The sequence below is a fragment of the Triticum aestivum genome, chromosome 6A (assembly GCF_018294505.1).
Source record: "Triticum aestivum cultivar Chinese Spring chromosome 6A, IWGSC CS RefSeq v2.1, whole genome shotgun sequence".
Lineage (NCBI taxonomy): Eukaryota > Viridiplantae > Streptophyta > Magnoliopsida > Poales > Poaceae > Triticum > Triticum aestivum.
This window is the reverse complement of record NC_057809.1, coordinates 598,703,836-598,724,574: the sequence shown is the minus strand read 5'-3', so window position 1 is coordinate 598,724,574 and position 20,739 is coordinate 598,703,836. Positions and strand designations below refer to the sequence as shown.

Genomic DNA, 20,739 nt, shown 5'->3' with positions numbered 1-20,739 from the left:
GCTAGTCTGTCAGTAGATTCAGTTAGATGGTTAGCTAGTTTCGCTTGCAGGACCTAAACAGCAAGCTAGATGGTTAGCTAGATTCAGTAAATACTCTCCCTCTCTCTCTCTCTCTTGTGCGATCGGCAGCTATCTGCAGCTAAATAGGACCTAAACGCAGCAAAAACAGCCTGCGAGGCAACATCACTGGTCGGTCCATTCGGTCCTCTCGGGCTTGACCGAGCTGACCCCCAAACGGTCCGGTCTCAGGAAAGCAGCTCGTTGGACAGCTCGGTCCGGTCCGGACCGGACCGCTGGCGGCCGGTCCAAATGACGGCTCGGACCGGGACCGGACCGGCCCGGACCGTGTCCACCCTGAGCCAGGACGGCGGTGGACAGCGCGGTGCGGGTGTCCAGCCTACGTACTATGAGGCGGACGAGATCGTCGGGTAGTGCGCTGAGGCGGTCCTCGCCGTCGACGCCGGCCGTGCCCGCGCGTGGTCGCACGCGACGCAACATTGGCATGGCAGCAGGCATGGAATTGGAAGTCGGGTAAAGGGGACTTGTTGGGGCTTGATCTGTGCCGTCTTCTCCCGCCGTCGTCTCTTCCCGTCGTTGAGCTCGTCTGCGCCTCTCCAGCCGGTATGTCCCAATCTCCCTCACTCTCCTCCTTCTCTTGCCACTAGGGTTAGGTTTATGGCGTTGCTGCCGCCGCTGGGCCTAGTGTACGCCCACCCCAAGCCACCGCTAGGGCTAGGGTTAGGGCGCCGCCGAGGTGCCGACAGTAGGGTTAGGTCGCCGCCGCCTCTAGCCTAGGGTTAGGGCGCCGCCGCCGGTAGGGTTAGCTTGCCGCCATCGGTTAATTTTAATTAGGTGGTGATCAAATGTTTTCTATATATAGTTCTGCAGGTTCCCAGGTCCATCATTTTTCCACTTACTCCTCGCGCATCTGGAATATTCCCGGGTCCAGCATTTGTCCACTTAATTCTTCTGGGTATAGTTCAGGAAGATATTAACTTTTTTATGAATTGTTTCAGATGTTGATCGGTGATGGGGCAAAGCTCGTCCGAGATGCCTTTGAGCTGGCAAAGGAGAAGGCCCCCTACATTATTTTTATTCATGATATTGATGCAATTGGAACAAAGCGTTTTGACACGTGCATTTTGCATTTTTTTTTCATTGTACACTAAGCATTGCGATTTTTTCAGTTTAGTCTAGCGTGAATGCTTAGTGTCTCTTTACGTCTGTTGATCTATTATGGTTGAAGTATGTCTCGCAATGTTGTTACTCTTCTTTTTTTAATTTGGCGAATTGCTGATGAAAACCATGCTATAATCTTTGTACAAAGAAAGTCAGTTGTATCCCTGCAAGTCGACCACTCCTTCAACCTTCTATTTCATATGTAAAATAAAAAAAACTGTTCATGATTTTATACTTCAAAGATATTTTTTTTGAAAAGGAGGATGTACCCCCGGCCTCTGCATCTAGACGATGCATGCCGCCATTTTATTAATTATTCACAAACACCATACAAACTAATACAACAGTAAGCCTGAAGCCACCATGTAGGCAACACTTGTTGCTACTCCTATCCCCTTGATGAAGGGGTGTCGAATGTCCGAGCCAAATACCAAACAGATATCGCATCAAAGCCTAACATCTAAAGCCGGATGCCCCAGCCCAACCACATACCAGGACTAGGTCATACACCAGACCGACTCACTCTCAGAGGCTGTCGCCGCCATCTTCCACTAGTCCATCTCCGGAGTAGGAACTGACGCATCGACCTTGCCTGCCCTGCCGTCGATGCCACCACGGCGCCAGACAACGCCACCATCCTGCATGTATCCGTCCACACGCGCCTGTCGCCGAACCTCCGCAGCGCCATGCCGCTGGGGTCCGCCATCAGCCTTGTGGTAGATGTAGCACCGCTCCTTCTCTTGTCCACTCCAGCCAACACTTGCTCCAAAATGATGCTCCCAGGAGGGACAACGACATCGAAGGTGCCATCATCGTCCGATTCGGTAGACCTAGATCTAGGGTTTCCTCCGGAGCATTACGAGTGGGGTGCCACGACCTGCAACAACGATGCCTCGGGAAGGGAACGACGTCACGGATGCCGCCATCGTCCGCCATGACCGTAGTCAGCGCGATTTTCACCAGACGTCACGACCCCCTCGATCTCGCAGCTGACTGGAACCGTACGGAACCTCGTCGTGAAGACGAAAGCCGCCGTCGGCACACCGGCAGGGAGCCTCCAGCCGCCCCTCACCGGTTCCTCCACACGCCGCCGGTGGGCAAAAACCACGCCGGGGCAGAACTGGACGGGGCTCTAGATCCGCGGCTTTCGCCGCCACCCATCTCCAGGCACATACTCCACCGAGGGGAAGAGCACCATGCCGGCCATGGATCTGGCCGCTGCCGCACAGGCAAGGGCGCCGCCCTACCTGCTTCTCACGGATCCAACGCCGGAGTCGCCTATGCCGCCTCCGGGAGATCCGGCAGCACACCACCTGCCCTAACGCTTTGGTGTCGGGCACGCCGCCACTACGGACTTGGCCAGCAGCAACGGCGGCAGGAGAGGAGACGGGAGGGGCCTGGCGTCGCTAGGGTTTGGGTCCCCTAGCGTCGCCCAGGGGAGGCGACGTGAGGGGGTGAAGGATTGAAGGGTTATGTGTGATAGATGGGCCTGCACTAACTGACCGAGATAAATACATCTTAACAACTTTCAGCATATGCTGCACATACATATGTGATGAATGCAGTGTAAATATATTGCTTACTTGCAACTAGATATGATTTTTTACCGGGAAGTATATAATGATATTGTTTGTATTTTTCTATTTGACTACAGTGAAGTTGCTTGTGACAGAGAAGTGCAACGAACTATGTTGGAGTTGCTGAATCAGCTAGATGGATTTAGCAGTGATTAGAGGATAAAGGTCAGCATGCCCTAATATTCGTCTCTCTACTCTGAATGCATGCAAGCTCAACCTGTAATTGTTTGGTCCTGATGATCTGGCCTAGCTAGTTGTTTTGAGAACAGTAATTTGATAAAATATATTTTTTATTTCATTGTTTAATGAGTAGCCACAAATTGGCTTCAGTTGGCCATGATTCGAGAGATGATTAATACCTGATAAATGTTTATTATTCCTTTTTGCTTAACGCATTGTTGTTGTGTGACTTACAGGTGATAGCTGCAACAAATTGGGCAGATATTGTCGATCCTGCTTTATTCCGTTCTGGTCGCCTGGACCGAAAGATTGAGTTCCCTCATCAAGAAGCAAGAGCTAGAATTTTGCAAGTATGTCTCCTGAAATCTGGGAAATGCCAGTAGCTCTTGTTGCAAAAATTGCTGACGTTTTTTGGTTTTGTGGACTAAAAGAAGTTTGTTCTGTGTCATATCTTGTAGATTCACTCAAGAAAGATGAACGTACATCCTGATGTGAAGTTCGAGGAGCTGGCTCGTTCTACTGATGATTTCAACGGTGCACTGCTGAAGGCTCTTTGTGTGGAAGCTGGCATGCTTGCCCTACGCAGGGACGCTACATAGGGTTGTGCTGACTTTTTTTTGCCACATTGAGTTTGCTGTGGAAGTATCACTTTATTGGTAGATTGATTAGGATCTTGGGTATCAGAAAATAAGTTCTAAATAAATCAACATTAAGTGAACAGCCTGAAATATAATACATTATACAATGATAATCATAGTGGAGTATAATACAGTACTCCATATATAATATGCTGCTTTGATATCTCGAAGCATTTTTTGTGGCTTGGTAGTTTGTACCATCAATTTTGTTGAGTTGACTGCCTGAAGTGCATTTCCTCAGGAAGCATGTTTAACTGTTATTTTTGCTCATGCGGGTGATCCATGAAGATTCCAACGAAGGCATTATCCAGGTGCAAGCAAAGAAGAAGTCCAGCTTGAATTATTACGCTTAGTTTCCCTTAAGTAATCAGAACACTTGGTCCTGTGATGACCGTTCTTTTCTATCAGTGTTTGATTCGATGAAATGATTGCTATAATTTGTCCCGTGTTCATGAGGGTTTGAGTTAACAGTAGTTTGTTTTTGACAACATCTGGGACACCCTGTAGACTCCAATTTTTTTTCTATTAGTGTGTTATCGCTATAATTTATTCCCTGTTAATGAGAGTTTGGGTTAACAGTAGTTTGTTTTGCTGTTGACCTGCGTTGGAGGGATAAGTCTTCAACGAAAAATTATGTGGTCTGTCAAGACAACCTCCCTCTGGGTCACCCTGCAGAGGGCAGGTCAGTTGGTTGGCGCTCTGGCCCAGAGGTCAGTTGCAACGGTACGAGCCGATGTCACATATCCTGTTCAAGCGAGGACATTCGGAAAATTGCCGCGCCTTGCTTTATAAGCTGGTCAAGCTGCCTGCAAACTAGCTAGGTGGGACTAATATTACGACGCACGAGCAGCCGAGCGGCGACTCGGCGCGAGCCGGAAAGCCCAGCTCAGACTAGCCGATCTGAGAAATACTGCTAGCACTCAAAGAGAGATAGAGAGAGACTGCTGAGAGCAGCACCCTGGAGATTTTGTATATACTTTTGCGTTTTTTCTTCATGTTTATAACCTTATACCAAATAAAAAAACTCTTAAGATCAAAAGCAAAAAACGAAAAACCTCTTAGCTCATAGAAAAAAACCAATGATCTACATGAAAAAGTTTTGTATTATCAATGTGAACATCTTCGAAGTTTGGGCCATCACCATCCGATCTCATCTCGAGGGTCGAAACTATACTCAAAGTACTAAAATTTGATATTCATAGTATTATTCAGCTAATTAAGCCTCCAAGACGGCCTCAAATGATTTGTACACGAATTATCTTCGTCTCGTTGAAACGGCCGATTTTAATATAAAATGGCCTCAATCCGCGATCATATGTAAAAGTTAAAGCCATCTGAATACGGCCCTGTCACGAGCCAAAACTGGCCCGCCCCATCAGACATCATGGATAGCCCGAGTAACAGTTTGTCTTGTGCAAATGATTTGGCCTTGAAAATTGCCTCAAATTGAAACACGCTCAACATGAAAGTTATTCGCCTCGTCGATACGGTTAAATTTGCTTTTGGGGTGCATCTCCATCCGAGGTTGTTTGTGGCCGATGAGTGTCAAAAACCAAACTGATGTCTTAGACTTGTCTAAATCCGAGTTCGGTTAATTTTGAAAAGATTGGACGGGATTTGGAGTCCTTTTCTTACACGGGAAGTCCAGACGCCTCATAAATAGATGAGAGGTGATAGCGGATTGAACAACACACAATCGAACAAATCATCTATCACTTTTTATCTTTTATGTTTTCTTCTTAACCCTAGTTCTTCTTCTTTTCGTTCTTCTCTCGTTCTTCGTTTGCAGGGCGGCGATCCACGAGGCCCTAGGGGCGACCATGTCGATCTAGGGCAGTCCATAGCCACCACGCGCCTTGACGGGGTCCCTCCCAGGCATGTGGAGTTTCGGGTCATCAAAAGTGCCCGCTGGATTGCTTGCGTACCGTGCTTCCGGACGGGTCTCCTTCGACGTGAGCTGCGGTGCATCACCCTCGATGTTGGAGGTACACGGTGACGTATTCGTGTGCGAACAGACACACAAAGAAGAGAAGATATCATAGCCTCGTACCAAACACGTTGCATGGCAGGGCAGGGGTTTATTAGAGCATCTACAACAGGAGCCCTTATATTCGCCCCGGACCGGTCATTACCCGGAAAAAGAAGAGCCACACAATTGGATATGGCAAATTCGGCCAAGTGTCCGGGCGAACCGGCACTCCCATACCCGACCCATGTTGGGGCAGTTATGGGACGCCTGGATGCACCCGAGTGCCTGCCACGCCAGACTCATCACAAGGGCCCACGCGAAAAGACGTAGAAACCATTGATTCGACTGACACCTCCTCTGATTTTCAATGAGGACACATTCATGTTGTCGTGTGACGCCGCTGGGGCGTGCCACCCGAGGGACCAAGCGCGGCTATTTAAGCCAGAGAATAGAAGCCCAACCTTAGCCTGTCCAAGGATCTCATAGACCTACTAGTTTGATGTGGGAAATCCCTCGCCCTGAGACCTACCCAACGCGAGCGTTGCACTGGACCTGTCCAATTTACCTCTAACATTACCCACAGAATCATCTCTTATGAACCTTTCCAACAGCCTGGGACCAACCTCAATCTCTTCTCGGGCGTGGCTCTCCCAAAAATCTGCAGAACCAGCTTCAGGTGCGCCTTCACCAGAGCATCCTCCGCCATCGCGTGCTCTCAAGTACATATGGCCTTTGAGAGTCACCCAACGGAGTCAGTGCCACGCGTGGTTATCCTCTGGGATTGATCGCCTTTGCGGGTAATGGATACTGAAATGGCACTCGCACCCTCGTAGATCTCCTGCCCCTGAGCAACCCTGAGACCCATGCAGGAGGCTGGGGCTCGCACGAGTGATGGTTTGACGATGAGGGGGTAGTGTATAGGAATCTTTGTCAGAAAGGACAGGAATACGGTACAATGGTAGTGGGGTCGGTGGCGGAGTGAGATTGCTCATCAGAGACCGAGTTTCTCGGTCACCTCGGGATATGTGTTACATTAGAGGATAAATTCCTATTCTCGTTGAATATAGATCACGATCCAATTGCTTCCATAAGAAAACTCTCCAAAACACTTCACAACTCGTTTGGCACCTCTCATTTCATTTCATTTGGTTGAAATGAAATCTATGCTGGGACTTCATTTGGTTGAATCTTGATTCCAAATCCAAATATCATGTTTGGGTGACACTACAATTTATCAATTTAAATGATATGCACATCTTGTTTGGATACCATTTTGGAAATAATTCATCAACCCGGGCCAAGATTAACTTGGAACGAGACAAACATAGTCTTTCCAAAATTTAAAACCCAACTAGCATAAAAGGTTGCATCACACAATCATAAGTAGCTCATAAAGCAAAATCTACACAATAAAATTACAACCGCCATGAACAAGTTGCAACACACAATCATAAGCATCTCCATAAAGAAAAATCCACATAATCAAATTACAGTTGTCATGAACAATTTGCAGCACACAATCATAAGCAACTCCATAAAGCAAAATCCAAATAATCAAATTACAAATGCCATTTTATAGTTTGTGGCTTGACTTGAGATGCATCCAAGTAAGGCTTGATGAGTGTTGAACTTGCGTCTTCTTTTTGTCCTGCAAATATGACGAGAACCATGTAAGTAAATTATTAAATGCAAAGTTGGAGGAAGCACAAAAAGTCACATCAATATTTTAGTTGCATTTATTGTAAAAAGCAATAGTAATGCTAAGAACAACTTCAAGTACTTAAGCTAATAAAGGGAAGATCTAAATTTCAACAAATCCACCTGTAAGATTTGAAAAATATTTAGTACTACTTGACATGGCAAAATGTTCTGAACCTGAACATGAGCAAGAATCTAGCAGCTCTTGCTCTATTACAACGGGTTTTATCCAAACGCAGAACTAAAATTACACGCGAAATTTATCGTGGAAGGCCTTTATGTTTCGGTACATTAAAAGAAAGGGAAACTACATGTGAACTTTTCATAACAACATGCACTATCAACAAGCACCCACCGCTGCCCCACGTGGGGGAGTAGCAAATGGAGGGCAGGGGACAACGTAGGGCAGGCGCACATTGCGCAGGCCGCCTATCAGAGTTGCGCACGGGCCGGAAGGGGCCAGCGCCGGCGTCCGAGCTGCGTCGACGGGGAAGCTGTGGCCGTGACGAGACTGCAGATCCGGAGCTTCCCCTAATCTCTGATACGTCTCCAACGTATCTATAATTTTTATTGTTCCATGCTATTATACTATCTGTTTTGGATGTTTTATATGCATTATTATGCTATTTTATATTATTTTTGGGACTAACCTATTAACCTAGAGCCCACTGCCAGTTTCTTTTTTTCCTTGTTTTAGAGTTTCGTAGAAAAGGAATATCAAACAGAGTCCAAAAGGGATAAAACTTCACGATGATTTTTCTTGGACCAGAAGACACCCAGAGGACTTGGAGTCCAAGCCAGAAGGGTGGAGGACACGCCCTGGGGGGGGGCTACCTTGTGGCCCCCTCGGGGATCCCCTGACCTACTTCTTCCTCCTATATATTCACAAATATTCCAGAACCTCCAAAAGCGTCCACAAAAATACTTTTCCATCGCTGCAACCTTCTGTACCCGTGAGATCCCATCTTGGGACCTTTTCCGGCAATCTGCCAGAGGGGGATTCGATCATGAAGGGCATCTACATCAACCCTATTGCCCTTCCGATGAAGCGTGAGTAGTTTACCACATACCTACGGGTCCATAGTAGTAGCTAGATGGCTTCTTCTCTCTCTTTGATTCTCAATACCATGTTCTTGTTGATGTTCTTGGAGATCTATCCGATGTAATCTTCTTTTGCGGTGTGTTTGTCGAGATCCGATGAATTGTGGATTTATGATCAGCTTATCTATGAATATTATTTGAATCTTCTCTGAATTCTTGAAAGATCGTGGATGTCGCATAGAGGAGGGTGAATAGGCGCTTTAAAATAATTACGGTTTAGGCTTGAACAAATGCGGAATAAACCTAGCGGTTAATTTGTCAAGCACAAAAAACCTACAAAAACTAGGCTCACCTATGTGCACCAACAACTTATGCTAAGCAAGATAAACTACTAGGTGATAGCAAGATATATGACAAGAAACAATATGGCTATCACAAAGTAAAGTGCATAAGTAAAGAGCTCGGGTAAGAGATAACGGAGGCACGCAGAGACGATGATGTATCCCGAAGTTCACACCCTTGCGGATGCTAGTCTCTGTTTGGAGTGGTGTGGAGGCACAATGCTCCCCAAGAAGCCACTAGGGCCACCGTAATCTCCTCACGCCCTCGCACAATGCAAGATGACGTGATTCCACTAAGGGACCCTTCAGGGCGGTCACCGAACCCGTACAAATGGCAACCCTTGGGGGCGGTCACCGAACCCATACACGTTGGCAACCCTTGGGGGCAGTCACCGAAACCCGTCAAATTGCTCAGGGCGATCTCCACAACCTAATCGGAGACCCCAACGCTTGCCCGGAGCTTTACACCACAATGATTGAGCTCCGAACACCACCAACCGTCTAGGGCACCAAGGCACCCAAGAGGAACAAGCTCTAGGGTGCCCAAACACCCAAGAGTAATAAGCTTCTCAAACTTCACTTCCACGTATCACCATGGAGAACTCAAACCGATGCACCAAATACAATGGCAAGGGCACACGGAGTGCCCAAGTCCTTCTCTCCCAAATCCCACCAAAGCAACTAATTCTAGGGAGGAAAATGAGAGGAAGAACAAAAGAAGAACACGAAGAACTCCAAGATCTAGACCCAAGGGGTTCCCCTCACTTAGAGGAGAAAGTGATTGGTGGAAACGTGGATCTAGATCTCCTCTCTCTCTTTTCCCTCAAGAACTAGAAAGAATCATTGGAGGGATTGAGAGTTTGCAAGATCGAAGAAGGTCAACAATGGGGGAAGAGCACGAGCTCAAAAGATAAGGTTCATTGGGGAAGAAGACCCCCTTTTATAGGTGGGGAAAAATCTAACCGTTATGCTCACAGCCCGCACCGAGCGGTACTACCGCTCCAAGGAGCGGTACTACCGCTAGGGCGGTAGTAGCCCTTTGAAACACAACAGCGAGGAGGCAAAAAAGCCAGAAGAACCGTCGGAGCGGTAGTACCGCTTGACCTCACGGTACTACCGCTAGGGGTAGCGGTACTACTGCTCAGGGTAGCGGTACTACTGCTTGCGAGCGGTACTAAAAAAATTACATCCGTGCCTACCACCGCTGGACTTGTGACGAGTTTTTGGTCCCGAGCGGAAGTAGCCATGGAAGTAGTCGCGGTAGTACCGCTCCCAAGAGCGGTACTAAAAAATTACACCCGCAGCAGCCCCTTTTAAGGACACCAAAACTAACACAACTTTTGCAAACGGACTCCGAATTCGACGAAACCAAGTTTGTTGGAAAGCTAGCAAAAAGGGCTAACACAATCTTGATAGAAATATCAATAAGAAGCAAATGAGTAAAGGCCCAAAAGAAAATGGTGAGAACCCTTCCTCGGATAAGACCGGTAAAACCTCCAACACCGAAAACATCATAGAAGACGCATGCAAACTCCGTTTTCGATGAACTCAAGCTTGTCATCAAGATGACCATAAGCTCTAAGACTCACAAAGAGAACCAAACAACAACCAAGAAACATAATGCAAGGATGCAATGGTTTGAGCTCTTGACGAACGATACGATCAAGCTACTCACTTGAGAGCCCCCCTTGATAGTACGGCTATCGATCCTATAACCCGGTCTCCCAACTACCACCATGAGACCGGTAAAATAGAGAACATATCAAGGGCAAACCTTTGCCTTGCACATGATCCACTTGAGCTAGATGATGACGATCTTGTCCTCCTCAAGATGGACCACCTTTCTTGATTGCGTTGGGTCGATGGAGACTAGATGATTGCTCCCCCATACTCCACTATGGGTGAGCCACTCTTCGGCATATCTTCACAAGTCCATTGACACCACAATGGATGGCAAGATTCAAGCACTTGATCTCTTCGTGATGCTCCACTTGAACTTGCACACGGCAATCTTGATGATGATCACCACTTGATGTCATCCTTTCCATGGGTTGTATGCTATCTTCCTCTTGACGCAAGCCCATGGACACATACCTAACCCCACATAGACTCTCACATAGACCATGGGTTAGTACAGAAAGTGCAATGGACAATGCTTACCATACCATGGGATCACTTGATCCCTCTCGGTACATCTTCTACGCTTTGTGAGTTGATCAACTTGATTCACTCTTGACTTAGTCTTGATCAACCTTGAATCTTTCCAACTCTCTTCGTTTGGATGATGCCTTGAAGGTAAACATGAATGATCACACAGTCTTCTTCTTCAAGACATGCTTGCAATAAGCTCAACACTCACATGACCAATCTTTGGATAATTCCTTAACAGCACCTTGGTCAACCCATAAACTCCTTGAAACCAACACATGGACTTCAAGAAATTGTTGGGGAACGTAGTAATTTCAAAAAAATTCCTACGCACACACAAGATCATGGTGATGCATAGCAACGAGAGGGGAGAGTGTGATCTACATACCCTTGTAGACCGACAACGGAAGCGTTAACTTGGTTGATGTAGTCGTACGTCTCCACAGCCCGACCGATCAAGCACCGAAACTACGGCACCTCCGAGTTTTAGCACACGTTCAACTCGATGACGATCCCCGGACTCCGATCCAGCAAAGTGTCTGGGAAGAGTTCCGTCAGCACGACGGCGTGGTGACGATCTTGATGTTCTACCGTCGCAGGGCTTCGCCTAAGCACCGCTACAATATTATCGAGGAGTATGGTGGAGGGGGGCACCGCACACGGCTAAGAAAACGATCACGAGGATCAACTTGTGTGTCAAGGGGTTCCCCCTGCCCCCGTATATAAAGGATCAAGGGGAGGAGGCCGGCCGGCCCTCTATGGCGTGCCAAGGAGGAGTCCTCCTCCTAGTAGGAGTAGGACTCCTACTAGGAGGGGGAAAGAAGTAGGGAGGGAGAGGGAAAGGGGGGCGCCGCCCCCCCTCTCGTAGTCCAATTCGGACCATGGGGGGAGGAGGCACGCGGCCCACCTTTGGCTGCCCCTCTCTCTCTCCACTAAGGCCCATATGGCCCATTACTTCTCCCGGGGGGGGGGGGGGGTTCCGGTAACCCTCCGGCTCTCCGATTTTCTTCGAAATCACCCGGAACACTTTCGGTGCCCGAATATAGCCGTCCAATATATCAATCTTTATGTCTCGACCATTTCGAGACTCCTCGTCATGTCCGTGATCACATCCGGGACTCCGAATTAACTTCGGTACATCAAAACTCATAAACTCATAATATAACTGTCATCGAAACCTTAAGCGTGCGGACCCTACGGGTTCGAGAACAATGTAGACATGACCGAGACACGTCTCTGGTCAATAACCAATAGCGGAACCTGGATGCTCATATTGGCTCCTACATATTCTACGAAGATCTTTATCGGTCAGACCGCATAACAACATACGTTGTTCCCTTTGTCATCGGTATGTTACTTGCCCGAGATTCGATCGTCGGTATCTCAATACCTAGTTCAATCTCGTTACCGGCAAGTCTCTTTACTCGTTCCGTAATACATCATCTCACAACTAACTCATTAGTTGCAATGCTTGCAAGGCTTATGTGATGTGCATTACCAAGAGGGCCCAGAGATACCTCTCCGACAATCGGAGTGACAAATCCTAATCTCGAAATACGCCAACCCAACATGTACCTTTGGAGACACCTGTAGAGCACCTTTATAATCACCCATTTACGTTGTGACGTTTGGTAGCACACAAAGTGTTCCTCCGGCAAACGGGAGTTGCATAATCTCATAGTCATAGGAACATGTATAAGTCATGAAGAAAGCAATAGCAACATACTAAACGATCGGGTGCTAAGCTAATGGAATGGGTCATGTCAATCACATCATTCTTCTAATGATGTGATCCCGTTAATAAAATAACAACTCTTTTGTTTATGGTTAGGAAACATAACCATCTTCGATTAACGAGCTAGTCAAGTAGAGGCATACTAGTGACACTTTGTTTGTCTATGTATTCACACAAGTATTATGTTTCCGGTTAATACAATTCTAGCATGAATAATAAACATTTATCATGATATAAGGAAATAAATAATAACTTTATTATTGCCTCTAGGGCATATTTGCTTCAGTCTCCCACTTGCACTAGAGTCAATAATCTAGTTCACATCGCCATGTGATTTAACAGCAATAGTTCACATCACCATGTGATTAACACCCATAGTTCACATCGATATGTGATAAACACCCAAAGGGTTTACTAGAGTTAGTAATCTAGTTTACATCGCTATGTGATTAACTCCCGAAGAGTACTAAGGTGTGATCTTGTTTTGCTTGTGAGATAATTTTAGTCAATGGGTCTGTCACATTCAGATCCGTAAGTATTTTGCGAATTTCTATGTCAACAATGCTCTGCACGGAGCTACTCTAGCTTATTTCTCCCACTTTCAATATGTATCTAGATCGAGACTTAGAGTCGTCCAGATCTGTGTCAAAACTTGTATCGACGTAACTTTTTACGACGAACCTTTTTGTCACCTCCATAATTGAGAAATATTTCCTTATTCCACTAAGGATAATTTTGACCGCTGTCCAGTGATCTACTCTTAGATCACTATTGTACTCCCTTGCTTAACACAGTGTAGGGTATACAATAGATCTGGTACACAGCATGGCATACTTTATAGAACCTATGGCTGAGGCATAGGGAATGACTTTCATTCTATTTCTATCTTTTGCCGTGGTCGGGCTTTGAGTCTTACTCAATTTCACACCTTGCAACACAGGCAAGAACTCTTTCTTTGACTGTTCCATTTTGAACTACTTCAAAATCTTGTCAAGGTATGTACTCATTGAAAAAACTTATCAAGCGTCTTGATCTATCTCTATAGATCTTGATGCTCAATATGTAAGCAGCTTTATCGAGGTCTTTCTTTGAAAAACTCCTTTCAAATATTCCTTTATGCTTTCCAGAAAATTATACATTATTTCCGATCAACAATATGTTGTTCACATATACTTATCAGAAATGTTGTAGTGCTCCCACTCACTTTCTTGTAAATACAGGCTTCACCGTAAGTCTGTATAAAACTATATGCTTTGATCAACTTATCAAAGCGTATATGTGACGCCCCGAGACCGATGTGCCATGCGTCGTGCAGTTATTCGATGTTGTTGCATTGTCATTGCTTGCGTGTCATGCCTTGCATATCATGTCATCATGTGCATTTCATTTGCATACATGTTCGTCTCATGCATCCGAGCATTTTCTCCGTTGTCCGTTTTGCGTTCCGGCGCTTCGTTCTCCTCCGGTGGTCATTTCTACCTTTCTTTCATGTGTGGGGTGTAAACATTTCCGGATTGGACCGAGACTTGCCAAGCGGCCTTGGTTTACTACCGGTAGACTGCCTGTCAAGTTTCGTATCATTTGGACTTCGTTTGATACTCCAACAGTTAACCGAGGGGCCGAAAAGGCCTCGTGTGTGTTGCAGCCCAACACCCTTCCATTTTGGCCCAAAACCCACCTAAACCCTCTCCTTCTTCTAGAGCGTTCGATCACGATCACGTGGCCGAAAACCGCACCTCATTTGGACTCTCCTAGCTCCCTCTACCTATATATATGTGTTTCCCTCCGAAAATCTCGCGCAGATCAAACCCTAAAACTCCTCCGCGCGCCGCCGGACATGTCCGGCCACGCCCGCCACCTCACTCCGGCCTATCGGAGCCCACCACCTCAGCTCCACCGCTCCGCTCGACCACTCCCCTCGCGCCACCTCAGCCCCGCCTCCCTCTCTCTCCTCACCGCGCCGCCACCGGCCCGCGGGGCCCGAGGCAGGCCCGCGCGGGCCCAGATCCCGCCGCCGCCCAGCGCGCCTCTCCCTGCCGCGCGCCGCCCGAGTCCCCGCCGCCTTCGCCGCTCTCCTCGCTACCCCGTGTCGTCCGCCGGCGACCGGCGCCTCGCTGGGACACCACTGCGCTGCCCCGAATCGCCACCGGCCGCCGCCCTCGCCACGCCACGTCGACGCCGGCGCCATGACTCCAGCGAGCCCCGCGGCGCCCCGGTTGGCCGGACTCGGCCATCCCCACCGCCACACGCCTACTCCGGCGATCTCCTCCAAATCCGGCCATCTCCATCGTCTCCGGCGAGATCCCGTGGATCGGGATCAGATCCACCATTCCCCGAACCAAACACCCGTCTCAGATCTGCACCGCTCCGTCCCGTCCCGGGTTGACTTTTCGCGAGGGTATAATTTTCTACTAAGTCCCCGTATTTTTAGATTCATGTGCCCTTCTTCATCGCATCGTAACTTTGCATCCGTAGCTCTGATTCATGCATATAGCATATCAAAATGTTCATCTCAGAGAGTACATCATTTCATTCCATTACATCATTTTCATTTGAGTTCATTTTGATGCCCAAAATTCTGTTAGAAGAGGGCTACTTGAGTTAATTGTCAGTTCTGCTACTCCGTTTAGCTTTTTGTCATTTTTGCCATGATTAATGTGTGCATGATATGCCCTGATGCTCTACATGTGTTTTGTTAAGGGTTTTGTCATTTTTCCAGAGGTGCAACCCATGTATTTTTGTGATGTGTGAGGTGACTTGTGCAAGCTTGCAAAGTGGTGCATTTGCTAATTCTGTTTTCAGGGACTTAGCATTTCCACCAAGTCCTTGAGCTGTTTATCTCATGATGCCATATGTTCATGTTGTTTCCTAGTGATCCGTGCCTCTTTTGAGGATGATCAGTAAGGATGTTTTGTTAATATTGTAGTGCTCTATCCATCCATGTCTTTGTTTGCAATTATGGAGCACCCTAGCTTGAGTCAATCAAGCTCTACTTTTGCTACTTTGTGAATCTGGGCAGATTGTCAACTTGTTTGCAATTTTGCCGATGATGTTGTAGTTGATCCGTGCATGCTATGCTATTGATCTTGCCATGTATAGCTCGCATTTTGTGCCTTCTTGATGGATGTATGCTTATCTTGTCATGACTTGCACCGTAGTGAGTGCATCGAGCTCGTAAACATGCCTACTTGATATCTGTTTTCAGCATGCTCCAGTTTTCACTAAGTCTGAAAACCGATTATGTTTTTGCTATGTTCACATGCTTGCAATTGTATTTTCTGATCCCTTTTGGCTCAAGGTCACTAAGGGACTTTTGTTAAGCTCTTTGAGTAGCTCCATGCCATGCTTTACTTTACCATGTTTAGGTCCTGTAGCATGTAGTTTTGTTGCTCCGAAGAGGGCTACCTGATCTGAATTCCAGACAAGTGTTAATTTCACTAAGTCTGAGATCTGTTTGTCATATGTATTTTTGCCATGCTTGTTTGAACCTGTTAATGGATGAATTGGCCGTAGCTCAGTGCTGGATTTTGGTTAAGCATCTTGAATGCATCCCTGCCATGTATTTTGTTGCCATGTTTGGGTGCTGTAGCATGTTCATCTCATTGCATTTAGATGGCTACTTGCTGTAAATCGCAGACCGGTGCCATATTTGAATCGCTTGCCATTTCCAAACCGTAACTCCGATTCCGGCTATCTTTATATTGTTTTCAAGCGATTTCATCTCATCTTTCCAGTGGCACACTTGGATTTCCAAGTTGAGGCCAGGTTACTTCATCTCTTGTCAAATCATGCATATGCATCGCATACCGCATCTCGCATATCATACCATGTTCATGTGTTGGTTGTTTACTATGTTGTGTGCTTCTTTTCCGGTGTTTGCTTCTTCGGGTTGGCTCCGTTAACGTCGCGTTTGTGAGGACCCTTCATCTTCGTCCGTTTTTCTTCTTCATGGACTCATTCTTCTTCCTTGCGGGATCTCAGGCAAGATGATCATACCCTCGAAATCACTACTATCTTTGCTATGCTAGACGCTCGCTCTTTTGCTATGCCTATGCCGCGATACCTACCACTTGCTTATCGTGCCTCCTATATTGTTGAACCAAGCCTCTAACCCACCTTGTCCTAGCAAACCGTTGTTTGGCTATGTTACCGCTTTGCTCAGCCCCTCTTATAGCGTTGTTAGTTACAGGTGAAGATTGAAGTTTTGTTCCTCGTTGGGACATGGAGAAGTTGTTCCTTGTTGGATATGTTTACTTGTTGGGATATCACAATATATCTTATTTAATTAATGCATATATATACTTGGTAAAGGGTGGAAGGCTCGGTCTTATGCCTGGTGTTTTGTTCCACTCTTGCCACCCTAGTTTCCGTCATATCGGTGTTATGTTCCCGGATTTTGCGTTCCTTACGCGGTTGGGTTATAATGGGAACCCCTTGACAGTTCGCTTTGAATAAAACTCCTCCAGCAAGGCCCAACCTTGGTTTTACCATTCGCCACCTAGCCTTTTTCCATTGGGAGTCGCGCATCCTGAGGGTCATCTTATTTTAACCCCCCCCGGGCCAGTGCTTGTCTAAGTGTTGGTCCGAACTAGAGTCCTTTGCAGCGCCACCTCGGGGAAACTTGAGGGCTGGTTTTAGTTGTACGGAGCGCTCATCCGGTGTTGCCATGAGAACGAGATATGTGTAGCTCCTATCAGGATGTCAGCGCATCGGGCGGTCTTGCTGGACTTGTTTTACCATTGTCGAGGATGTCTTGAAGAACCGGGATACCGAGTCTGGTCGGAATGTCTCGGGAGGAGGTCTATTCCTTCGTTGACCGTGAGAGCTTGTCATGGGCTAAGTTGGGACACCCCTGCATGGTTTTGAACTTTTGAAAGTCGTGCCCACGGTTATGGGCATATGGGAATTTGTTAATGTCCGGTTGTAGAAAACCTGAAGTTGACCTTAATTAAAATGCATCAACCGCGTGTGTAACCGTGATGGTCTCTTTCCGGCGGAGTCCGGGAAGTGAACACGGTGTTGGAGTAATGCTTGACGTAGGTTGTCTAGGATCACTTCTTGATCATACTTTTATCGACTGTGCTTTACCTTCTCTTCTCGCTCTCTTTTGCGTATATTAGCCACCATATATGCTAGTCGCTTGCTGCAGCTCCACCTCATACTTTTACCTTACCCATAAGCTTAAATAGTCTTGATCGCGAGGGTGCGAGATTGCTGAGTCCCTGTGGCTCACAGATACTTCCAAAACCAGCTTGCAGGTGCCGATGAGTCCGTGCAGATGACACAACCAAGCTCAAGGAGGAGCTCGATGAAGATCTTGTCCTTTGTGTTGTTTCGTTCTAGTTGATCAGTAGTGGAGACCAGTTGGGGTCGATCGGGGACCTTGTCGCATTTGGGGTTCTTCTTTTATTTTGGTTCCGTAGTCGGACCTTGATTGTATCTGGATGATGTAATGCTTTATTCATGTAATTGTGTGAAGTGGCGATTGTAAGCCAACTATGTATCTCTTTCCCTTATGTATTACATGGGTTGTGTGAAGATTACCTCTCTTGCGACATTGCTTTCAATGCAGTTATGCCTCTAAGTCGTGCTTCGACACGTAGGAGATATAGCCGCATCGAGGGCGTTACAATATATTCCAACTCCGAGATGCTTGCACCAGTCCATAGATGGATCATTGGAGCTTGCATATTTTGTTAACACCTTTAGGATTGACAAAACCTTCTGGTTGCATCATATACAACTCTTCTTTAAGAAATCCATTAAGGAATGCAGTTTTGTTTATCCATTTGCCAGATTTCATAAAATGCGGCAATTGCTAACATGATTCGGACAGACTTAAGCATATATACGAGTGAGAAAATCTCATCGTAGTCAACACCTTGAACTTGTCGAAAACCTTTTGAGACAATTCTAGCTTTGTAGATAGTAACACTACTATCAGCGTCCGTCTTCCTCTTGAAGATCCATTTATTTTCTATGGCTTGCCGATCATCGGGTAAATCCATCAAAGTCCATACTTTGTTCTCATACATGGATCATATCTCAGATTTTATGGCCTCAAACCATTTCGCGGAATCTGGGCTCATCATCGCTTTCTCATAGTTCGCAAGTTCGTCATGGTCTAGTAACATGACTTCCAGAACAGGATTACTGTACCACTCTAGTGCGGATCTCACTCTGGTTTACCTATGAGATTCGGTAGTAACTTGATCTGAAGTTACATGATCATCATCATTAGCTTCCTCACTAATTGGTGTAGTAGTCACAGGAACATATTTTTGTGATGAACTACTTTCCAATAAGGGAGCAGGTACAGTTACCTCATCAAGTTCTACTTTCCTCCCACTCACTTCTTTCGAGAGAAACTCCTTCTCTAGAAAAACTCCGAATTTAACAACAAAAGTCTTGCCTTCGGATTTGTGATAGAAGGTGTACCCAACAGTCTCCTTTGGGTATCCTATGAAGACATATTTCTCCGATTTGGGTTTGAGCTTATCAGGATGAAACTTTTTCATATAAGCATCACAATCCCAAACTTTAAGAAACGACAACTTTGGTTTCTTGCCAAACCACAGTTCAGATTGTGTCGTCTCAACGGACTTAGATGGTGCCCTTTTAAACGTGAATACAGCTGTCTTTAATGCATAACCCCAAAATGATAGTGGTAGATCGATAAGAGACATCATAGATCGCACCATATCTAATAAAGTACGGTTATAATGTTCGGACACACCATTATGTTGTGGTGTTCCAGGTGGCGTGAGTAGTAAAACTATTTCACATTGTTTTAACTGAAGGCCAAACTCGTAACTCAAATATTTTACCTCTGCGATCATATCGTAGAAACTTTTATTGTCTTGTTACGATGAATCTCCACTTCACTCTGAAATTCTTTGAACTTTTCAAATATTTCAGACTTGTGTTTCATTAAGTAGATATACCCATATCTGCTCAAATCATCTGTGAAGGTCAGAAAATAATGATACCCGTCGCGAGCCTTAACACTCATCGGATCTCATACATCAGTATATATTATTTCCAATAAGTCAGTTGCTCGCTCCATAGTTCCGGAGAACGGCGTTTTAGTCATCTTGCCCATGAGGCATGGTTCACAAGCATCAACTGATTCATAATCAAGTGATTCCAAAAACCCATTAGCATGGAGTTTCTTCATGCGCTTTACACCAATATGACCTAAACGGTAGTGCCACAAATAAGTTGCACTATCATTATTAACTTTGCATCTTTTGGTTTCAATATTATGATTATGTGTATCACTACGATCGAGATCCAACGAACTATTTTCATTGGGTGTGTAACCATATAAGGTTTTATTCATGTAAACAGAACAACAATTTATTCTCTTACTTAAATGAATAACCGTATTACAATAAACATGATCAAATCATATTCATGCTCAACGCAAACACCAAATAACACTTATTCAGGTTCAACACTAATCCTGAAAGTATAGGGAGTGTGCGATGATGGTCATATCAATCTTGGAACCACTTCCAACACACATCGTCACTTCACCCTTAACTAGTCTCTGTTTATTCTGCAACTCCCGTTTCGAGTTACTAATCTTAGCAACTGAACTAGTATCAAATACTGAGGGGTTGCTATAAACACTAGTAAAGTACACATCAATAACATGTATATCAAATATACTTATGTTCACTTTGCCATCCTTCTTATCTGCCAATCACTTGGGGTAGTTCCGCTTCCAGTGACCAGTCCCTTTGTAGTAGAAACACTTAGTCTCAGGCTTAGGACCAGACTTGGGCTTCTTCACTTGAGCAGCAACTTGCTTGCTGTTCTTCTTGAAGTTCCCCTTCTTCCCTCTGCCCTTTTCTTGAAACTAGTGGTCTTGTCTACCATCAACACTTGATGTTTTTCTCGATTTCTACCTTTGTCAATTTCCGCATTACGAAGAGCTTGGGAATCGTTTCCGTTATCCCTTGCATATCATAGTTCATCACGAAGTTCTACTAACTTGGTGATGGTGACTAGAGAATTCTGTCAATCACTATCTTATCTGGAAGATTAACTCCCACTTGATTCAAGCGATTGTAGTACTCAGACAATCTGAGCACATGCTCACTAGTTGAGCGATTCTCCTCCATCTTTTAGCTATAGAACTTGTTGGAGACTTCATATCTCTCAACTCAGGTATTTGCTTGAAATATTAACTTCAACTCCTGGAACATCTCATATGCTCCATGACGTT

At 45.9% G+C, this 20,739-nt stretch overlaps 1 pseudogene; it reads left to right on the top strand.

The window, feature by feature from the left end:
* The first annotated feature begins 1,001 nt into the window (after positions 1-1,001).
* Positions 1,002-3,927, top strand: LOC123129783 (26S proteasome regulatory subunit 6A homolog; annotated as a pseudogene).
* Positions 3,928-20,739: the final 16,812 nt, after the last annotated feature.